At 46.1% G+C, this 23640-nt stretch overlaps 1 long non-coding RNA gene across 2 annotated transcripts in view; it reads right to left on the bottom strand.

Annotated features, from left to right (window-relative positions):
• The window catches only part of LOC146208332 (uncharacterized), a 674483-nt gene extending 651939 nt beyond the window's left edge, over positions 1-22544 (bottom strand). For both annotated transcript variants that reach the window (XR_014704761.1, XR_014704764.1), the window contains exon 1: positions 22174-22544. This is a non-coding gene — a long non-coding RNA (uncharacterized LOC146208332). The remainder of the gene's footprint in view (positions 1-22173) is intronic.
• Between the last annotated feature and the right edge of the window lie 1096 nt (positions 22545-23640).

The following is a 23640-nucleotide window of genomic DNA, read 5'->3' as shown; positions in this document are numbered from 1 at the left end:
ACTGCGGTGCTTCCGAGAGCCTCTCGCATGTTTTTTTTTTTTCAAATTTGGAGTTGCGAGAACAATGTGGCGACTCGCATATAGGATGCCACCGTCTTGGACAAGTACCGGGCCTTCGATGGAGTACTGTGCAAACACATTTGCCGGAGAAACTGTGATAGATACTGCGCCTTTCCTTTCCTGTAAACCAATTATAATTATATGTAGCACTGAACGAATTGCGACAAGAGGCTATGGGAGGCAAACTACAGGATAGGAAGGGTACGCTTTCGGAGACTAATTTTAAGGCGAAAGCCTTTAATGGCTCATACTGTCGTGGACAAAATGTGTCCCGCTTTTGCGGCGGCTGTCGCGTGTCATTCCACGGCACGCGGTCAAGTGTGAGATTACAGATGGCAGGAACGCTAGACAAGATGAGGCTTCTTAGGCTTTCGCCTTTCAATACTTTAGTCGTTAAAGACCCTCGTAATTTTTTGTTTTCCCTTCTCTGTGGAATCGTTTTTTAGTTCATTGATTTTATTATGTATATGCACCCTATAGTGTTTTGTATAGTGCTTTGGCCTATCAGTAATGTGCGTTTTAAGGCGAAAGCCTTCAATGGCTTATGCTGTCGTGGAGAAAGTGTGTCACGCTTTTTCGGCCTTCTGATTGGCCGAGGTGGGATGCGTTCCAGCTATCTGCAATGCCACACTTGAACGCGCGCCAAGGAACACCACGTGACAAGAGCGATGGTGTGATCGATACTGCGCCTTCCCTTTCCTCTAAACCAATTATAATTGTAAGTAGCACTGCAACAAATGCTGGCAAGAGGCTAGCGACGGGAGGCAATGATAGGAGATAAGTAGGCTCTCGCCCTTCTCTTCTTAAGAGACTTCTAAGAGGCCCTGAGCCGTAGTGGTGGGCTACGCAGTAATTTCGACCACCTGGGGATCTTTAACGTGCGCTGACAGAGGCGTCGTGTGCTGTGCGATGTCAGCGCACGGTAAAGATCCCCAGGTGGTCGAAATTACTCCGTAGCCCTCCACTACGGCTCCTCTTCCTCTCTTTCCCCTTTAACTCCCACCTTCCTCCCTTCTCTCACGGTGCGGCTCAGGTGTCCACAGAAAACGAGTGAGACAATTACAGCGCCTTTCCCTTCCAGCGAACCAATTATTATTATTATATTAATTTTTTGTATGTATATATATGTACCCAATAAATTCTCTTTATATGAGCTGGAGTCAACTCGCCACACATGCCGCCATTCCTCCATCTTTACACTGGGGCACGGAGCTAGATACCTTTAGGAGTGGTAACTGCGCAGTTTGCGGCGACCAGCAAATATCACAAGCCCGCGGAACCACTATCAAGCTGGCGGCGTCTGGCGGCATGGAAAGACATTACCGCCAGTAGAGGCGTCCGTGTGTAGGCGAAACGAAGAGGCGTCCGTGTGCTGTGCGATGTCAGCGCACGTTAAAGATCCCCAGGTGGTCGAAATTACTCCGTAGCCCTCCACTACGGCTCCTCTTTCTCTCTTTCCACTTTCTCTGCCACCTCCCTCCCTTCCCTTACGGCGCGGTTGCGGTGTCCACAGAGAACAAGTGAGACAGTTACCGCGCCTTTCCCTTCCTATAAATAAGTCAGTTAAATCAGTTACCGCCTGTAAAAGAAGTCATCTTTCCAGCGTTACTGCCATGTGCAATTTCACAACTGTACGCGTGCCAAGGAACGCCACGCAACAGGAGCGATGGTGTGCCGTCCAAACGCGCACTTGTCGCAGAAGGTGACAAATACAGCGCCTTTCCTTTCCTGTAAATCAATTATAATTATACGTAGCACTGCAACAAACCCTGTTAAAAGGAAAACAATGAGATGCAAATTATAGGAGAGGAAGAGTAGGCCTTCTTTATTATCCTGTGAAGAGACATCTAAGAGAACCTCTAATTTTTTTTTTTTCGCTGTGGCTTCTACAACGGGCCGCATGCCGTCGCCACTGCACACTACCTCGTCATGCTCCGTGCCGTCGGCGCATTCAATTGTGACCTTATCTGGTCGCCCGCGCTCGCTCGCGCTAACGGGAGTTTCACTTCCTAAATTTTCTTGATCCGTGCGCTGGGGTTAAGGCCAGAACGTTCTATCGGCTTTCGTAACCAGACAAACAGCGTGAGTTGGTGGATTTCACAAGAGCAATGAAAGATGATTTATTTAGGCGGAGGCCTATTTTTCAATGTCGACGCCGAAAGGCCCGCAAAATGTGACGTCATTAATTGGATGAAATCTTTAAAAGATTAGGGCAGATTACATCTCTAAAATGGATAACACAGAGATTGCGTTTGGTTCAACTAAGTTACCCGTAGTTATGCTTCGAGAGCCGTCATTTCTGTTGTCGTAAGCGAAGTGCGACGATATTACGCCTTTTTGTTCCTGTAAACCAATATAGAACGCCGCTGATACCTACCTTACTGTGAATGCTTCGGCGTGCTGTGTGCAGTTGTACTCCAAGAAACGTAAATGAAGGGCGCAGCACAGGCTCCGCGCTGGTGAGCATCGTATTTCGTTAAGTTGTTGCGACTGGAGGAAGAAGATAAAGAAAATGCAAGGGCCTGCTACTGGCTCTGTAGCTGAGCCACCTCCGCTGATTGATTGATTGATTTGATTGAGTTACAGGAAGGGAAAGGCGCGGTAACTGTCTCACTTAATTTCTGTGGACACCACAACCGCGCCGTAAGGGAAGGGAGGAAGGTGGGAGTGAAAGTGGAAAGAAAGAAAGAGGGGCCGTAGTGGAGGGCTACGGGGTAATTTCCGGTGCCTCGTGCGGACTGATATAAAGTAGAGAAGAAATAAAAAGAAGAGTGGACGAAGACGCGCGTCGCAACAGCCGTCGTCTATTACCGAAATGATAGCGGGTGCAATGACGGCCTACAACAGATAAAAATATGGTGGCAGGCTAGCCACCGCCGCAAGCGGCAATGACCTACCTGTCCCAGCCCCATAGGACTAGGAGCAGCCACCCCCTCGTATATGCGTGAATCGCCTCGTGAGGTTATCGCTCATGATCAAACGTGGCGTCATGACGATGACGATTTCAGTGGAAGCTATTTACCTATAGTAGCGCTGTTGATGGCAGCGCCACTATAAAGACGGCGACGCTTTTGGTCTGGTGACCTTTCTGTTTCGGAACGCATTTCAAAAGCGACTCAAATAATACAGTAAAATACCATTTGAACGAACGTCACTTAAACGGAGTATTCAGTTGTACGATCTTTATTAAGTTCCCCCGCCGAAGCTCCATTGAACGCTCTGCAAATGCCCTTCATTTAAACGAAATTCAATTGTTGCTCATTTCAGTTCTACGAACATTTTCTATAGCGTCATCGTGTCTTCCACGTCATACTGAGTATTTCCACCAGAACAACGTGCACTTTTTCCTGAATATTTGTACGTTGAGAAACATATTTTATTAGCGCGTAACGAAAACTGGCCGTCATTTAGCTCTACGTTTAACTGGCTATCTAAACGCTCTGCCAACGCCCTTCATTTTAACGAAATTCAATTGTTGCTAACTTCAGTTCTACGAACATTTTCTATAGCGTCATCCTGTGTCTCCCACGTCATACTAAGTATTTCAACCAGAACAAGGTGCACTTTTTCCTGAATATTTGTACGTTGAGAAACATATTTTATTAGAGCGTGACGAAAACTGGCTGTCATTTAGCTCCACGTTTAACTGGCTATCTAAACAAGCTTGTATCCAGCGGACTCACCAGCTAGCTTTGCATGCTTAATTGAATCCACAGTCGTAACCACCCCTAGCCACAACTTCAGCCCTACAAAAGCCTCTTAGCTCCAAGAAAGACGTACGTATTCATGCTGGTTAATCTGATCGGCTGAAGGATGATCTGCTTGGAAATGAATGCCTCTGCTGCCCAGCAGACCACGGTGCCGGACGAGGTTCGAGCTTGCAAACAGTGACTGAGGCCAACCCTACTGAAAAAATTGTATGAGGCAATAACCTCATTTTCTCACACAGTCTCAATCTAATCACATAAGAAATCACTTAAATGTCGCATATAATTGTGTAAGATCTCGTAGTTTCTTGTACATTGACATAAATTATGGAAGATATTTTATGATAATGATGTGCACCGTATGAGGGTCTATGTGATTCGATGAGGTTGTGTGGGGTTATTTATCCGTAGAACTTTTCGTTTTTCAGTAGGGAATAACACTGCAGTCCTAAGTTCAAAAGTGGTGAAAAAGGCTACTGCATTACCAGTAGAATATTTACCGCGAAACGGCTTCTTGGTGCTAATAGAAATACGCTTTCACGCACTTATTTCAGTTCAGTGAACTTTCACTTCAACAACAATTTTCCTAAGGTCCCTTGAATTTCGTTCAAGTGAAGTTTTACTGTATTAAATAATAAAAGTAGCTGTACAATAATAAATTACGAAATTGGGCTGCTTTAATTTGATATGATCACAAATTCCTGTCAATGTGACTTTGTGGCATTGTATATTCATTTTTGGCACTCCAAACAATGCTGGTAGCAACAAAATGACACAGTATGGCACTCGCCTCCAGCTGTAGGCTGTCCCTTTAATGCCGCAGGGAACGCTTTATTTAGAGTTCGTTTTAATTAGTTCCACCATAAAAAACAAGCAAGCGATTGCTGATATACTTCATACAGCCTCGTTTTATGCTAATAGGCGCCTATTGGAGTGACCCTAATATACTTGCAAGCACGCAAGACACCTGATTGATTTATAGGAAAGGAAAGGCGCGGTAACTGTCTCACTTGTTTTCTGGGAACACCTCAACCGCGCCGTAAGGGAAGGGAGAAAGGTAGGAGTGAAAGTGGAAAGAGAGAAAGAGGAGCCGTAGTGGAGGGCTTCGAAGTAAGTTCGACCACCTGGGGATCTTTAACGTGGCTGACATCGCACAGCACACGGACGCCTCTGCGTTTTGCCTCCAGCGAAACGCAGCGGCCGAGGTCGGGTTCGAGCGCGGGTACTCCGGCACAGTAGTCGGGCGTCTTACCACTGCACCACCCCGGCGGGGCACACAAGACACCAGTAGGGGCTTGTAGCATGCAAGAGAGAGAGAGCGAAAACTTTAATTGTTTAACGGAATAGCGTGGATGGTTTCCTAAGTCCAGGATACCATTGGTCTAGGCTATCTCCCTGGCCCTGGTGAGCAGGCTGTGCTGCTCAGAGAGACCCGTGTGGGCCAGCTCTGCCTCCCACTCCGCTTGGCTGAGCGCTCGAGCTTTATATTTCTCTAATTGCTCTTTGCAGTTCCATATCATGTGGAGGATGTCCGAGACTTCACCGCATGCAGTGCATACAAGTTCATTGCTTTCAGTAAGTCATTTGTATTCCAACAGAGTGAAGAAAAAGCACAAAAATCTGCTTATAGCATGCAATCTGTATGTTCACCTTCACTTGGCGCTGATCAAAATGCCTGGCACGCGAACTTACAATGTAGCCCTTGTCAATTACTTAGCATCGACAGTCCAGTGCACGTGTCCAAGGGTGCACTTAAGTCTGCCTAAGTACAGTAATGCGAAAGCATTTGCCTTGATTGCGCCATGCGAGGCACTTTACCCCGCGACTTTCTTTGGGACACCAACCCACTGCTTTGACAGAAACTGAAACCACTGACCATAGTTTAACCATGACTTTTTTGTGGGGCTCGAGACCATATCCTTCATTGGGACTCGAACCTGCGACTTTCTTTGCTAGTGCGGACACACTCTGGCGACAGGCTGTGGCCGCACACACTGCCGACGCTCTTGGTGACGCTTAATTAGTCATGAGACAAGAAACGCCTCCAGAATAAAATAAAATTTAACATCTAGCTCCCATAATATAATCGAAAGAAAATGAGTGACCTGTGTGTGGAACAAATGAAACATTGACATGCCATATTCAACCGCGCTGCCACAGAAATAACTCTACCTCTGTCGCGTATGGAGAACAATGGCCCATAATAAAAGTACAAAGTTGGCGGGCCACTAATAAAGTCAGCGCCGCAGGCTCTCTCATTTAATAAATAGCCTGAGATGAAGCCAGCGCAAACATGTCCATGGTTGAACGGTTCCTCTCTTAATTACTGCCGTGATTGAAAGTTAAAAAATTTGGAGGGAAAAGCGGAACGTATTTTTGTTTTGGTTTTTCATTTTTTTTAAGGATGGCATCGATTACTGAAATGCACGGGGCGGGAGAGGGGGGGGGGGGGGGGCGAAGTGGCCGCATGCAAGTATTTAATGCCGCAAAAAAAAAAAGGAAGAGCACGACGGTGCTTTAGGTTCATTTACACTGCGCGTTTTGATCAGATACCATTAGCTCTTCTTTACATAAGACAGGACGGTGGAGAAAACAGGAATGCTGAGCCTTTAGCAGCTTGTCCCAAATCGAGAACTAATGGTACCCGAAGATATTGTTTTATGCAAATTAAAAGAAAATAATACAGAAGGCAAAATAACATCGCGCCTATTTTTTCCCAAGAGATACGCATTGAGATACAGAGTAGAATGCAACAACAAACTAAACTACCCCTAGGTATGGCGAAGCTAAAGGTGATGTCTGAATGGGGACATTGTACGTGCTTTGGCATTTAGAGCAACGCCACGGCGACATTTCCTGGACATAGTTAAGTGGCGCATTTTTCAGCTGTCGGTAGTAAACGCCGTCATACACAGCTTGGTCTTGTGTCGGCTGATGGGATCTTGTCTGGGTTGATTTGGTATTATGGAAATAGTTTAGCGTTCCAATGCTACACGGGTTATCATGATGCTCCGTAGAAAAGGGTTTCGGCAAATTTATCGTGCACTGGCACCGCACAATACACGGGGCCTCGTCTTTGGCCTCCATCTAAAGCGGCCGCTTTGGGCATCTTCACGAGAAGACTGCGCACTCACTGCAGTTATATGCAACTAGAACACATTTGCAAGGATGTCCTATCTTCCTACGGCCTGCAAAGTGTAACTAATAATGAGCGCCCTTTGTTCGCATAATGTTACTCTGACGGCCATAGAAATTCAATGAACAGTAAAAAGATTTTAAAAGTATGCCGCCATCATCTGGTAGATGTTGAAGTACAACAGCGTTAGCTGATGATTATTTTTTAGTTTCAGGGCGTACATATCTCAAGATGCGTGCCAACCCCGCCCCTCCCAATGCGAATTGGGGAAATTTGGTCCACCAGAGTTCGAAGGAGCGACTACCACATCATAGCGAAAGTAGGTTTAGACTAGTAATTTTGCTACGTGACTATAGCAATTGGTTCTGGAATAGTAGGGGGAGTTACTAGTTGAGTTTGCAGAGCGCAATAACTTAAGAATCATGAATACCTTCTTCAGCAAACGGAAGATTCGGAAATGGACATGGAAAATTCCTAAGGGGGAGACTAAAAATGAAATTGACTTCATACTGTGCTCAATCCCCACCATTATGCAAGATGAGAGGATGAGGTAAAGAAGTTCGCAGAGGTCAGGTGGATGCAGCTAGCACAGAACCGGGTTAATTGGAAAAATATGGGAGAGGCCTTCGCCCTGCAGTGGGTATAGTCAGGCTGATGATGATGAAGATAAGTAATTTTGCGCGTACAATCGAAACTAATCGTCAGACACCACCCTGGTTTTTGTATCCTACTCGTTAGGACACAATTTTAGCCGAATTGCGTACAAAAATGATCTCGAACGTAGCATTGGTTTAGAGGGGGTATATGTATTCTGTGGGGCCGTGCAGCCCCTTTTAGTGTTTCAAAACCCTGCGCACTTCTTCCTATTTGCATTGGTGTTTTCCCGGGCAGCGCGAGTGCCCATGAGCGAGCTGCCAATAGCGAGGATGGTATGTTATAGGCAGGGAAACGGGGGTAGATAAGTGCATTAGGAGCAAGGCGACCGGCTATTTTTTGATGAGGGGAACTGCGCGGTCGGCGAGCACACGGGCCAGCGGGATGTGCACAGACGACGGAACGAAGACCTGCCTGGACGATGATGAAAGGGGTGCCAGCAGGAATGTCTTAGGTGTATTTGCGTTAGTTGCTCCTACGCTAGGATCAATATGCTTCTTGATCCGCTGTTAGCGCTCTGGCTGTATCACTCGCCCTATTCGCGCCGCAGTGTGTTCTGCCTTGCCACCTAAAGCCCTGACACTCCTTTAGGTTTTATTGTGAAAGCAATACTATACTCTAGGTTTAGAGCCTTCAGCGTAGCGTGGCCGGTAGCCACGTCTTACCCACGTGACGCTGTGACGTCACACCCCACGTCACACTACAGTGAGAGCTGAGCTACCAACTCAAGCGGTCGGCAGGAGCTGCCAACTTGGGTCTCTCGTTTCACATGGAACAGTTACATCACAATCAGTTTGCTAGGACCCTGGCATTCACGTCACCCCTATAGGCCGCTAAGGCATGTTCATACGGCCTTGTTAAAGCGGGGCTTTATATGTGGGCTGAGCAGGGAGCATGAGACTAGGGTGGGTTTAGGGTCGCCGCTATTTTGGGTGGTATCATCTCACCTCAGCGTCATAAATATATAAATAATAACGTCACCCAGAGTGGGCCTTAGGGGCCCGCCTTATTTGGTAGCATCACATGAACTAGGGTGGGCCTTAAGGTTGCCACAATTTTGGGTGGCTCAGGGGCAACCCACTGTGGCGAATACTGATTCGAACTTAGAGAACTCAATTCCTTGATGGCCACGTGACAGACCCGTACAAACAGTCGCGAATCGCCAAACATGAGAAGAGCTAACGCTTATAAATAAATCTCGTACTGATTTTTGTTGTTCAGTGCCGAGTGATACATGATGGTAGCCGCTTAATAAAAAAGCCCTCTTCCCGATATTCTAAATTGGCAAAACGGTTCTCATTTGGGTTTGGGTGTCGTTAGTTGTAATTATTTTGAGCCTACGCTGTAGTCGAGGCAAGAAAAAGTGAAAACGGTTCAAATACTCCCCAACTGCCCCAATTCTCAGTGCAAACAACTCCCCCTTGAGGAGAGGGACGTTTGGTTGGAAAAGAATACAATGAAGTTAGCGAAATAAGGAAGAAAGAGAAAACTTTTAAGATTGTGTTTTTTCTTTTTGGTGGTAGCCAGTGCAGTCAAGGTTGGCTTTTCGCTGGAAAGTGGCTTCTGTATGTTTTGCGTATTAAAAAGTAGTTTCACAAGAGACACCACAGGAGTATTTTCGACAAGCTGCCAGAAAATCATAAAATGCCATAAAAGTGCCTCGCTATCCCCCCCTCCCCGCCTAGACTGCTAATTTCATATTTCCGCGCCGTTCCGGAAAGCGCCCCTTCTGCAGCGCGATACCTCCCCGTTCCCTACCTCTGGCATGCACCTCACCCCGGCAGCACTGCCAGCCCCATTCAGTCTCCGAATCCAATCCAATCATAACTCTCCTAAGCAGCAAACAAAAAGGAGGCGCTGTAGAGGATGTGTCGAGAAATCACTACTGACGGCTGGCGTAGGATGACCAGACGAGCAAGAAATCCGATGCGCGTGTCCCAAAGAGCAGATGGCCTCTGTTTTCACAGGAGGGTGGGACGAAATTTCAAGAAGAAAAAAAAACAAAAAAAAAGCAATCGCTAACATGTTTAAACAGCACGCCGAATGAAAATTTCGTCGGCGGGCACCGATCAGTTTGCACCGCACTCGGCGCAGCGAGAACACACTGTGTAGGAGCTCACCATCATCTCGACGCACAGTCCTAGCTCAGCCCGAATGCCCCGATCAGATATAAATAAAATATTTTATTCATATAATTAGGGTTCATTTCTTTATAGCGGAATATTTTGTCGCTATCCTAAATTTCGGTCCTGTTCAGGGATAACCCCCCTCAATTTTTAGGATTCTCATATGGCGGTTGAAGCTGGCGGACACGCGTCACTTCGGCTCCGCAAATTTTGACCGATTTCACCGGACCAACGCTTTTTCGCCACCAGATTTCATTCGGAACTGGAAGACATCAAGTGCTGGATCCCCTGGATGCCATATTCCAAGCGGTAGGACCATTTTTTCGGATCTTTACCGTACTTGAAAGTTCCAAAGCGGGCGCCAGCCCGCTAACCCTGACGGGACGCCCAGCACGACATCGGGAGAGCATGGGACGCTGGGCTTATTGACGACGGCGGCGCCTAGCACCGACGCTTCTTCAAAGAGAGACCATATGGCAGGGCCCAGCCAAGCCCCAAGTGCGTAACCACAACCACCAAATCCCCTCCTAGACGAATTCCAAGGGATGGATGAAGACGACTTTGGAGACGCCGAGTCAGGAAGCGAAGACGGAATCCCGTCAGATTCCTCATCGGAGCGCGTCAGGTACAACAACGATGCCACTTGGGAGCTTGTTCAATCCAAGCGCCAGAAAAGAAAACTTCAGAGACAAGGACAACGGAAAGGCACGGGAACCGGCCCGGACGCCCAACCTCATGATGGAAAATCACTGGGTAATGCGACCGGCTGCAACAAGACTGGACAGGTGGAGCAGAGGAGGCCTAGGCGAAGACTGCCGCCACTCCCCAAAAATGACATCAAAATAATTTTTCGACCCAAGAAAGGACTCATGGTGAAATCACTCACCACACACCAAGTAGCGCGCGCCGTTATCATGGCGTGTGGCCAACAATGCAAGGACGAGGACATACTTGTACGGCTTCGTACAGGATCAAATATCATTATCGTTAGCACCCCACATGAAGAAACGGCTCACCTGGTGCGGCGCATTACCCGCCTTAAATTCGATGGAAAGTCGTACGAGGTCAACGCTTACGTGGCAGCTCCGGAGGACGTCTTTCGCGGCGTAATACACGGTGTTGGCCCAGGTACGTCTCCCGAAGAGCTGAAAGCACACCTACGAGTCAGAACTCAAGGAGTAACCATTCTCCAAGCAAGGATGCTTGGAAAATCCAAGACCGCCGTGATCACGTTCGACGGCCCGATCTTGCCGAAATTCGTAATATACTACGGAGGTGAACTACCGTGCTACCAGTACCGCCCCACGAGGCAAGTGTGCTACGTCTGTTTCCAGCAAGGACACCGCTCTCTGCTGTCCAGCGACCGCTGCGAAGACCAGCAAGGTCTGGTACAGCGAGCCCAACGGGCGGCAGCAGCCAGCGGAGCCCTGGACTGAGGGCAACCGACCATTGTGAAAAAGTGGACAAAGTCGACGGAGAAGACTCTGAAGACGTCCAAAAACCGCCAAATAATATAGGGTTAAATAAAGTTTTTTCCTCCTCCCCTCCAATTTTTCGGCAATTTCGTAGTGTGAGAGGTGGATGCTTGCCAGAAATTTCAGGCTATTTTATATGTGTACTGACGTCGCATGTCAGCACGCTATCCAAGAGGGTAAGAAATAAAGGGAAAGAGGCGAGGACAGGCGCTGGCAACGAAACGCCTCGCGCAGTCATGCTAACCAAAATACACATGGCAAGCGCATGTCGTAGTACTGGAGTGGGTACTCTCAAGGAGCAAAGGGCGTGATATTGCGGAGCCTCTTCAGAAAGGCTACGATTAATTTTGCGGGGACTATGCAAGAATAAAAATGCGAGACACTTTGGCGACTAAAGTTTGGAATGGCGAAAACCTGAGTGCCGCATGCTGTTACACATTTGTTGCGAATGTGGCGGTGAATGACGCTTCGAGTAAAGAGGGAGACTACTGTTTCACATTCCCCCCTTCTTTTACGGCATGGTACATGTGTACGCGGAGAATTGGGACAGATACTGCGCGTTTTCTGTCCTGTAAAATTTCAAACGCTGCTGATGCCGGCAGGACTAACGCCTCCTAGACATCTGGGTCTGCTTCTGTTTGCTGTGGGGTGCGGCGTTCGAGGAAGCGGCAAATGAAAGGGCGCACAAGGACGACTGAACCGACAGGACTAGATAGCGTAAGCTACCAGCCAACGTAGGAGGCCCCGCATTAACCAGGCCATATGAGCGTGTCTGCGTGTACTAGGGATAACGTGAATGCAAAGGTCTTGGCAGGCTGATTCTATCATCCTTCCATGTGAAAGGAGAGGCCCGAGTTGGCAACTCCTGCCAAACGATAGTGCCCTGTGGTTGGTCGAGACCTCTATGACATCATCCCCACCTCAGCCAGAGCGCCGCGAAAGCGTGACACTTTTGCTGACGACAACGATGAGCCACAAAAGACTTTCGCCTTAATACAGTAGCACTAGCTATCATACATCCGAGGAAAGCGCAAGCGCCTTATGGCTTCCTTCTTTCTGCGTGTGCTTGTGTGTGTGTGTGTGTGCGTGTGCTTGTGTGCGTGCGTGTGCGCGCGCGTGTGTGTGTGCGTGTATGTGTGCGTGCGTGTGCGCGCGTGTGTGTGAAACGCAAAAAAGGTCGTGCACCTAATATAATCAATGTCGCAAATCCCCGGAGCGATTTATTGACATTTAACACCGCTGTTTTGAATTTAAATATCAAAAAATAATTCTGCGGACGATTCCTCTGAATGTGCAACTCGATGAAGCCTTCTTGAACTCTCGTTGTTGTTGCCCATTATATGGCGTTTACTAAATCTTATATAAATTCCAGTAAGAAAATACGCTCGCGATGTCTGTAGGCGCCTTCAAGATTGCTCAAGAAATGTTTGCAATGGGGCAAGATGCTCGCATGCGTACTGGAAGTGTACAGTGAATAAGTTGATGAACTTACGCAAACAGAAGCCTTTACGCAAACCTCACATTTAAAAGAGCGCTTTCTGTGCCATCCCTCGGTGACGTTGACTGTCGATACCTGCCTGGTAACGCACCTAACATATACTGCTCAAGATAACGAGACGCAAGCAACACGCGTACAAATACAGAAACAGCAGCTTTCAAGGAATGTCGCCCCCACAGTACTTCCTTTCTTTTTTTTTTTTTGTTGGGTAAAACAATAAGAGCATTCGTAGCAGTCAAAAATATTGGCGTACTAACCCGAAAGTCCAAGAACGTTAAATTAGGCAGAAACTAGCCCCAAGAGGCAGTATTGAAAGGGATTTTGAGCGCTGTATTCTAGAAAATAAACCTGGAGGATGAAACGAACAAAAATAAAACTATAACTTCAAGTGGGTTTCGATCTTAAGGCGGCACGAAAAAATCAGCTTTGCTATTCACTATGTCATTCTGCTAGGCCTTCACCATAGCCGATCATCTCTCATTCGCAACTGCTGACCTATCACTGTGTGCTTTACATGGCGCCATCTTCAACCATCCTCCAAGCGCAACGGATATAAAACACACGGCTATCGCACTGCCTTCTTGAGGGGAGTTAAAGCGCCCCGAAATGATATAGAGCAATAACTCTAATGCCTCTTAATAACCGACTACACCGATATCTGTGAATAGCGTGCTTGACACGTCGTCCCCCATCGTGATCTTCTTTCTTCTCCGCTTCCCCTTATCCAGCGCAGAGTACCAGGCCAGATTTTAATCATTCCGGCCAACCTGTCTGTCTTTCCTTCAAATAAAAAAATTAATAAATCTGTCCGTCTGTCGGTCCGTCCGTCCGCCCGCGTCTGTCTGTCTGTCTGTCTGTCTGTCTGTCTGTCTGTCTGTCTGTCTGTCTGTCTGTCTGTCTGTCTGTCTGTCTGTCTGTCTGTCTGTCTGTCTGTCTGTCTGTCTGTCTGTCTGTCTGTCTGTCTGTCTGTCTGTCTGTCTGTCTGTGTGTATGCATGTCTCTGTCTGTATGTATGTCTCTGTCAGTCAGTCTCTGTCTGTCTATCTGTCTCTGTCAGTCAGTCTCGTTCAGTCAGTCTCAGTCAGTCAGTCTCTGTCAGTCAGTCGCTGTCAGTCAGTCGCTGTCAGTCAGTCTCTGTCAGTCAGTCGCTGTCAGTCAGTCGCTGTCAGTCAGTCGTTGTCAGTCAGTCGTTGTCAGTCAGTCGCTGTTAGTCAGTCGCTGTCAGTCAGTCGCAGTCAGTCAGTCTCTGTCAGTCAGTCTCTGTCAGTCAGTCTCCGTCTGTCTGTCTCTGTCAGTCTATGCCTGTCTGTCTGTGTCTGTCTATATATCTATCTGCCTGCTTGACACTTGGAAACCAAAGTGAAAAACGACATGATAGTGCGCCTAATTTGCACAAGGTTCTGCGCCGCGAAAAGAAGAATGCGCGAGAGCCACTCAGCAGCTCAGCCTCGCTTTGAACAGTTCTTTACTGCTCTCTTTTAGAGCAGCCCCACTTTAAACGAGGGTCAATAGGTACATATATTATATTGAGGCTACCCAAAAAAAACAAACATAAAATAATGTGCCTCTGCCCAGGGAGTGAAGGTTGCAGCAGTAGTCACCCTGTTAAATCCCTGTTGCATCTAATCCCGTCAAGGATTATTGAAGAAAATATCTGCCCGCAAGAGGCTTGTTGCGCCACTGTGTATTTCTGTGTATTGCTGTCCGGCAGCGGCAGCTACCTTGTTCGTGCAACTTTAACACGCCTTCTATTTCGTTCTGCGCAATGCATCAAGTCTGAACCTTCAGGGTTCGGGTCAAAGAACAGCGTAGCGCAAGCTACACGCTCACCATTAATTCTGCGACTAATCCCCCTTAGCCTTAGATGTTAATCTTTACCTTTCGTGTCGTCACTCGAGGTTGCAGCGACAGACGAAGAGCGAAACATATGTTTTGCGAGCCACGCAGAAGGCAATCTCGCAATGAGGGGCACTACAGAACTCCAGGGTAGTTAACATTTCTATCTGGAATGCGCAAGGTTTGGCGAGTTTATGTAGTCTTCTCTGAACTGGTGGTAAAGAGGGCCCCGAGTTTCGCTCAGACAGGCCTGACGGGCTCCAAAAGCCAACGAACACTGTACAAATAGCCGTCTATTTGAAGGTTATCAAACGATCAATGGGAGGGATTTAGAAGGATATATTTTCAACAGGGTTAGAACATACAGCTGTAGGCATATAGGAATTAAGGTTGCTGAGCCAGTCACCAGCAGCATTTCATTCCGGTTAACGCACTCTTTTTCTGCCTATTTTTTACAATTTCTTGCGTTTATTTCTATTCTATTTTTAGCCAAAGCATACCGGACCAGAGCCATTTAGGACCTTCATTATATCTGAAACACGGACAAGACATGAGTAAATGTGTTTCCTTTTTCAATTAAATTCTCTCCAAAAAAGTTACGCTTTTGAAACCCGTACGTTCATCTTTGGCCAACCACTTTTTTTCCTTCAACATTTAGTTTTGAAGATCTTTCTTTATATGTTTCTCTGCGTGTTCTCATATTCCGTCATTATTTTCACCCCTTTACTCCACCACAGAGGTTTCGCAATGCAGTTTTTCCTGAATAAACAATGCTACTATTGATTCTTTTTCTAATCATTTCGACTCGAGCCCAAGGTCGCGGGTGAGATTGGGGAGAAATATTAAAAACGATGGTGTGTTTTGTGATGTCCGTGCAAAGTAAATGGCCCGCAGTTGGAGAGGGAGGAGGCTGACGGATATGTAGCATTTCCCTACGGCGCCTCTCGTCTATGGCACGCAACATTTTTTACGTTAAAACCCACAAATCACAGCCATCAACCACTTCCTTCAGTGACCTAAAGTTAATGACTCTTTCATTCGTCGGGGGGCCAAACTGACAACGTTACTCACCGAACCAATATGTAGCTGAATGCTTACGGTAGGGCTTCAATGAGCTCAGAGCTTCCCACTTCCATTTTCGGTATACACAATCAACACTGCCCACGGGTGCTAAAATTGGAGGCTTTCCGCGCCGTCGCAAAATCCGAGCACCTAAGTTCAGGGCTCCAGTGAAAATCTCGCTGTGAATTCGTCGAAAGAGCGAGCTGAAGCGAGTAAAAAGAGCAGCAACCGCTTCGACGGTCAGTTCTGTGCCATTAAAAGCATTCGCTGCAGCCTGAGGCATCTGAACCTAGACTAATTACGGGCGAGTAGACGTCTGTTGTCTCAGCCTCGATAACATAATCAGATGATCGCTAACGGCCATCAAAAAACCAATGAAACAGTATTGTTTCTTGAATAAATAGGCACACTCTTAATTGTTTAGACGCAGGGATTGTTTATTCAATGCGCGGATTTCATTTGAAAATTTTTAAAAGATATCCTTTCCCATTTTTTATAGCAACCTTATTTCACTCTCTTCTGCAATTTTGAGACGGCCGTGCTTTCTGTTGTATGGATCGATGAATGTATTAAGTAACTACCTGACATACTGCAACATTTGGAAGCGAACCACACTGATCTTAAGAATTAAAATGGCGATAGTGTATCCGCTTGTTTTCTCCTAATATCAGAAGTCAATGATGATGACCAGGGATTGTTTTTTTCTTTGTATTTTTTTTGTGTTAGAGAGGGGGGTGATTCATTTCGCTATACCGTCCCCGTTTGCACCAAGCATCGCCAGCGGTTGGGTAACGGGCAAATAATGTGCGCTCTATGCATAGATAGCTTTAAAGAAGCTCACGCAGATAAATTGCATAAGCTTGACTCAGCGTGTTTGATAATCTTCTTGCAGACTCGCAGGCATCTGCAAGAGAAACGAAGAGGAAGAAGAGGTTTGAGACTCAGGAGCGCTTATTTGAGACTGAGCGCCACGCATTCATAGGCGTCCTGGTGGCCGCCCTCCTTCTATATATTGTTTGTTGCCAAACCCGGGCCCAATCTCAAGCTGGGACCCAAGCCGGTCTTCGAAAGGCATACAGTGTCATAACTGACGAGCTTCACGAGCGAGATTTCCGGATCGACTTCATCATGGTGGGCATCAAATACCACTGATGTGACTCAGTGTACAGCTTCGAGCTACGTCTCACCTCAGGGCGCAGATCATCTTGCAGAAACCTCAACGAAGCATCAAAAGCTCTGAAAATGCTTAATCAACAATAAGATGGCGGAAAATGATCCAACAATGATAGAATGATGGCGCACAGCTCCGGGATGAGAGATCAAGAACAGGTAAAACTGTCAGCAAAGTTCTTCAAGTGTATGAAGCATATGACAGTGTGAAATACGAAACTATGACCATTTATACTTGAGAGGTATTAGACGAGAGGTGAATGGGAAAGGAGAGACTAATACAAAATGTGCTAAACATCTGCAACTCTCAAGCTTCTAGCCATACGTTCAGCATTAACGTAAGTTTTTTTGCTTCTTTTCAAAGTATCTCATGTTTAGGCGTGGTGTAACGTTAGGATGAAATTGCTCCAGATTTTTGTCATCTAATCGAAGGTTCTGTAAAGAACAAATAACAATGAAAAAAGCTTGTACTACGAGTGGTTGAGGGTTACATTTTGAGAAAATAGGATTCAGTTCTCCGACGCGAGAGAATTGAGAGCGTTTTTAAGTAAAATGCGTCAAATGCTATGCCTCACTCTTGCGTCTGTGAAATGGGAACACTATATCAGCCATAATATGAACCAATCAATGCAAGCAGCGTGGGTAACCGTTCAGAAGTGCTAGAAGAAGATACTGCCCAGTCCTCACTAATGTGCATCGGTGAGCATATGTTATCCACCCAATATATGCCGCCTCTAGGATTCGTTTTATTCGATAGATAACGATCGCCACTGTTACTTCTGTTCTTATCTGTCTTCAGGCGGCGCCATTTTCGTCATTGCCGGAATGTTGAAAAGGCTCCAACTCAGATATTTCGATACTAAAACTTATTTGAGCGCTCGAAACGTTTTTCTTTTTCCGTCTACCGACTGCCTTTGGAACAAGGTTGGGGACCTTAAGCCATTTCTTTTGCTCGCTTCGTGTACTTTCGACACCCAAAACACGGAATGAAATCATTAGTGCGGGCTCTGCAAGCAACGTCATCGCTGCCGTTATAGTCTCCTTAGGCTTGCTGTTCCTATTCTATCTTTCCTGCTATTCATGCGGGATGGCCATGGATGGCATTTTTCGCCGGTACCGGACACGTCAGGTGCCCGATTCGGTAAACCTGTTATATAACATCATTTCTCTTTAAGTATCGGCGCGCTTGGCTACTTGCCGCCTTAGCACCTGCTTTTTACTTTACTCCGCGGGTTCGTCCGTCTTTAGCCCCGTTTTAATCGTTGGAGCGGAAATAGTGTCGTTTCATACCAATCACACACCATAGTGCAAACTCCTCAGAAAAAAAAAAAGCACCATTGCGATTGCCCTGAAGTTAACCTCGGTCGTCTTAAAATAATGCGGGTCGTCGTAGCTGATGTTGACATTCGCAAAAAGGAAACAGCGCTGCTACGTTGCTTACCGTTGGTTGTGCACTGACTACCCGCTCTATTCCTTCACACGTGAGCCCACCTGGAACCAACATTCAGTTGGGTCTTCGTAAATCACTCCTAACACACGCTGACGGTAAAAGGTCGCTTGCTGAAACTACTAATTTAAACTTAGCATTCTACATGATGGCTAGGTACTGAATCGGCTGACTTACATTGAAGTCCATCAGCATTTTAACACAAAAGTTAAAATGGGAGCATTTTGACGAATGATAGGGAGTCAGCTGTGGCAAAATGTTGCGTATCCAACTACAGTCAGCAGTAGAGCACTTTCATTAATGTATCCTGGTGAATCTAGTTGCTGTGAAATGAAATCCAAAGTCGAATTGCATTCGCTGCATTGCACGCAATATTGGTCATGATAAGCTGACAGCATACCGGCTCAGCGCTTAAGTACTGGGCATTGGTGAATAAAATAACGATGAAATGTTCTAGATGGTGCATAAATTCAATTTATCTCACGTGGTATAGAATCATACCAGAGAATAAAATACTGATACAGAGACATGCACCTCCCTACTATTGCGCTCTTGTCTGTTTTCGGTGCGCCCATGTTGCCATGTTGACTGTAGCGCTTCAAAACAGTGAGCGGAATTTAGCCGTAATTCAAAAAGGACGCAGTAAGCTTTTTAAAAGATTTCGTAGCTAAGGTCTGAAGCACTCTTGTATTGGCAAGATAGGCGCTTTGGAGAACCTAAAGGCTGGACAGCACAGCAAAACAGTGATGACGAGAGCTTGTTGTATGACGAGTTCATAGCGTGTCTCTACCCCCCATTCCCCCCCCCCCCCCCCCCAAAAAAAAAGCGACTTCTTACTCACTAATATCATTCCATTTGAATTCTGTATGACCTATAAATATAGCCAATGCGAAAACCAATCTTAAGCGGTTAGCATTCACGAACAATTTCTCGAATCCAATGCTTCCTCAGCTGAAGACTGCTGTAGCTGTCTAAACGCCGGGGCCAGTTTGCCAGGATAGCAGCAGCTTGGTGCTCCTCCGAAAATAAGCGGCTAGAATTTTGTGAAAAAATACGAACTGCTTTGGGAACCACGCACTGAGCAGTAATTTCATACCGTGTCGATATACTTTTCAATACGCTTTACGCATCGTATGTTTGAGTGCGTAATTACAAATGCACCAATGAATGACATTGCTATTGATAAATCTCGTGCCGCATAGTAATATCTCCAGACGTTAACAAATATATCTTACTAGTCACTGGCTTCCTACCTTTTTGTTTCAGCGCGCAGAACAAGGTAAAAACGCAGAATATATGGCGCAGACTACTACGGCTAACGTATTCAAAAGTGCAGAGCCGAAATATGAAGAGTAATAGGATTGATAGCATGCTGCAAGATGACACACAGAAAGCGGTAATGTTTACTTAGAACTAACTCGGAACGAAACATCGAGATGTTCAGTAGCAGCAACGCGCATAGACGATTGACAAAGAGCACATAATGTTTTGTCCATTGTCTTTGCCTGTTAATTCAAGATAAGCCAAATAGTCCAATGTGCAATTTTCATACTCAAAATAATTACCAGCTTTTGAACTATAACCCATGACTGAGCACCAGAGCTCACGCTGCTCTATAGCTCTGGAGCAATCGGCAGTTCGTTTAATTTAGTTTCAAACTGCAAAGTGTTTCTGTTGGAAACCTAGTATTATATAGACTATAATGTTAATTTCTCCACAATCTACGCGAAGAAGGGATACCAAACGATATGTAGTAAATGATAATAAAACAATGTTTTCCCGAACTAGACCGCTCTTCGACATTCATATCTTCATATTCTGTTAGTAAAGGCAAGGCTATGAATCATCTTCTGTTCCGTCCGTCCTGAAAGTATTCCTCTTTTTGCTACTTTCCCCATCTTTTCCCTCTCCTTTTCAGCAAAAAAATATGCTGTCATAAATATTATTGCAATCCATAAAAGCTGAAATGAGTTGCCTATACCATCATATCTGAAATAAATGATAGAAATAGGAAGCTATTGAGAAATATTGCTCTGGCTTTCTTTTTCTGTTTTCTGACAATCCAAATTATTCTCTGGGAAAGTTGTGACCTTGCCTCCTTTAATGATATACTGTAGAGACAGAGTGTAGGTTATCGTAGGCGGGGGTACAGTACAGGCGATGAACTGGGCAGAAAGGTCAGCTTTCAGCTTTCAGGATGCCTAGATAACTGCGGTAAATGAGGAACCTATGCAAAATATTTGCAGTGAAATTATTTTATTCCATCATCGGCAAAAATGTTTAAGAGAAACTGGATTTCCAAAAGCGCATAATCATTATAAATATTAATTGCCACGTGTTTGATATAGCTGCATGATAATGTTAGTTCTTGTCTTCGTTCACTGACTTTATTTGTTTCTTCATGTGTTTTAGTAGATGGGACTTGCTAAAAGAAACGCATTTCATCTTGTGTAGGCGACCATGATAAGGTTAAACCAATTTAAAGAAAAAGATAAGTAATTAAGAATTAAAACTACGCATAACAGGCAATAAATATAAACATAAAATCGAATGACAGAAGATTAGCAGCCAAAGCAGTAGGAATTGTTGAGAAAAGTGTATTAAATGAGAACATAGTTGTCTTTATTTCGTGGTTATTGGAATGAAATGTTCTATATACTAGATGCACTGGGTAAGTGTAACCAAGAGATTTAAAAAATTATGGGGTTTTAAAGCACAATTTTTATGTTCGTATTTGATGATGACCCCTCTCCGCCCTCGCGGTTCTCTCTACTCTCTCATTACAAATTTAGTTTTAAGGATACCATCGTAAAATGAAAATTCACATCTTTCATCCGAGTGCTTAGCGATGATAACATCAGTTACTTATGCGCCGTTAAACCCAACACAATAAAACCAAAATGTACATCGAAGACCACAAGGTACGCGTATCAGCCCCATCTTCCAAGCACAGATTAGTTGCCTAGTCCATAGGCTATGTCGCTTTCAACCATACAGTCATGGGCTCGATCCCTGCCTGAAAACAACAGTTCAAGCGAAATAATGCCTCCATACTGATACATCCTTTAGGCTAAGACGTGCGACTGCTATCGTTGCACGCGTGATGTCGCGTTCCGCATGAGCACTGTGCGATGTTTGAAATTCTCACGTGAAAGCCATGAGACACTGGCTCCATGCCCCTGACGACCCTAAGTATGATTTTCGCCAGAGTATGCCATCCGCCCAAGAAAGAACGCTGCTTTTTCCCCGCAGGGAAGTCGAATAGCCTTCGTTAATGAACGGGTGGAATGACCTGGCACTGTGGAGTTTAGGAAGGTTGAGAGTCGCCCAAACCGAGATAAGCGCCAGCATATGCACTTGACGCGTTCGGAATGCGCGCAGTCAGCGCACTTATCTCACAACCAGCAGCAGAGCGAAACCCTTCCAAGAACAGCGGAGGCAGACTGAATCTGTCACAGCTTTATCTAGTCGCGAATGGCGGCGCTGCGATCGTGTTGTATTCGCGCTCGCGGAGCAATCTATCACAGAGTATTTTTAAACTGCGTGGGCTTCCGCTTTAATTCGTCCACTAAAAAGCGCTGTGTTAAAGATACTCCGTCGAAAGCACCCAAGTGCAACAATTTTCGTGGCACAAGTTAACGGTCCTGTTTACGAAGGCGGAATGAGAAAATTACATTACATAACATAACATCTGACAAAGTTCAGTTGATTTCAGTTACCAGAAACCCTGGTTGTTTTTTTTCTAATTGACACTCTATTCAGCTCTTCTGTGGTAAAACACATACGGCTTGCCTACCTATAGTGTGAGATGAGCCAAGGTCGGTAAGCATCACTAATTGTAGCTTACCGCGCTTTCGTCACGGACAAAAGACCTGACGACATCAGTCCGTTAAAATTGCATATGCTGACTAAGTTCCAGTGAGGGTTAATTATCTCTAGGTGCCAATAGCAGACTTCACAGGCACATGTAGTTTTTGCTCCGAGGCCTAGCCTCACACTTACCTTCGGGTCCGGTTCAATCATCTCGGAGATTTATTCCTCGGCAGTCATCAGTCGGTCGGGAGCCAAGGCAGCTTGCAGTTTTATCCGGGGGATTGCAAACACCCAATTCAGTCCACCGACAAGTAACACAGTGTTGCGTCCAGACGCGCTGCTGCTTTTACAGCTTTCTGGGCCTTTAACAATATCACTCGAGCTTCGACGTCCGGAGCTTGCCGCGCAGGATGATGAAAGCGAGGATAATGCGTTCACAATTCCTAGTGCTGGAGTGAGCGTCATCTGGTGGTGGTTCCAACCCAATCCATCATCGGCTCAATCGCATAGATACCATAAGAAGCTGTGAGAGATTTTTATGCGTTGCCTTCTGCGCTAGGTACAGGTGCAGGCAAAAGTAAATGGAAGGTCCGACAGCGTGGCAAACCGTGTCACAGTCCTTTCTAACGCCGGCTCTGGTAACTGATTAGCTTGGTCGCCAAGAAGCGGCGCGAGCTATCAGCAGACCGTTATCTGCAGCGTAACGGCGGTCACTTTCGGCGGCTGGAACGGATGCTTGTGGCTTTTCACATGCGACGCCACGGATTTTTCTGGCGCTACCGATGACGTGTTTGAAGAGCGATTCGCACCATTTCAAAAAGTCGCCAACTGGCGCGTGCGGCCCCACGGGCATATTATACTTCGCAGCGAGCACTGCCACGACTGTTTATGCCCTAGGCTGCTCGCGCGAGCTGCCGACTACTTTCAAATTGCAGCTGACTATTTGCAGCTGTACGCCTAGAATAGCATTTATTTGCAATACATAGCCTACATGCCAAAGAAACCACGTGCAATCATTACCGACGAGTTAATTGTACAGAACACTTTACGTCATCACCACTTGTTTACTCGAAAAGGATTACTTAACAATCACCCCCCCCCCCCCCCCATTTAACGTGCAGCTGTACAAAACAAAGCTATACGGCTCTCGTAGCAATTTTGTATTTGAACAAAAATTAATCCTGGTGCCGGGCTGGGATCCAAGACATCCGCCTATTTAGTGTAGTATAGTGGCAGGTAGGCTGGCAGACCCTGTGTTGGTGCAAAGGTGGATTGACCCGCAACTCCAAGCGGGAAGGATGCTGGTCCCGCCTTGAAGGGAATTCACGGACGTTTAGCAGATAGGTAAGAATGAAGCAGTTGCCGTTCAATTCAAAAAACGAAGGCCTCGAGGCGGGTAGGTACTATACACGCAAACGCAACAGGCGCCTGCTGTCGTGCTTGGAGCGGCACGTGTTTATGCCAGTCTATAGAGCCACAAACACGCACCAGTACAGTACAGAAGAAACGATTTCAGGACTCAGTTATTATGCTAGCTTTGCTGTGTTTCACAAAGCAGAAGAACCAGTTAGGCAATGCTCACACAAGCAGCATAATCAATGCCCACGTTCGTTCCTTCTACTTATTTTCGCACTGCTTTGTCTAGGTTCCACTGCA

The sequence above is a fragment of the Amblyomma maculatum genome, chromosome 1 (assembly GCF_055883805.1).
Source record: "Amblyomma maculatum isolate TAMU_Amacu chromosome 1, ASM5588380v1, whole genome shotgun sequence".
NCBI classification, from domain to species: domain Eukaryota; kingdom Metazoa; phylum Arthropoda; class Arachnida; order Ixodida; family Ixodidae; genus Amblyomma; species Amblyomma maculatum.
This window is presented reverse-complemented; position numbering and strand designations above follow the sequence as displayed.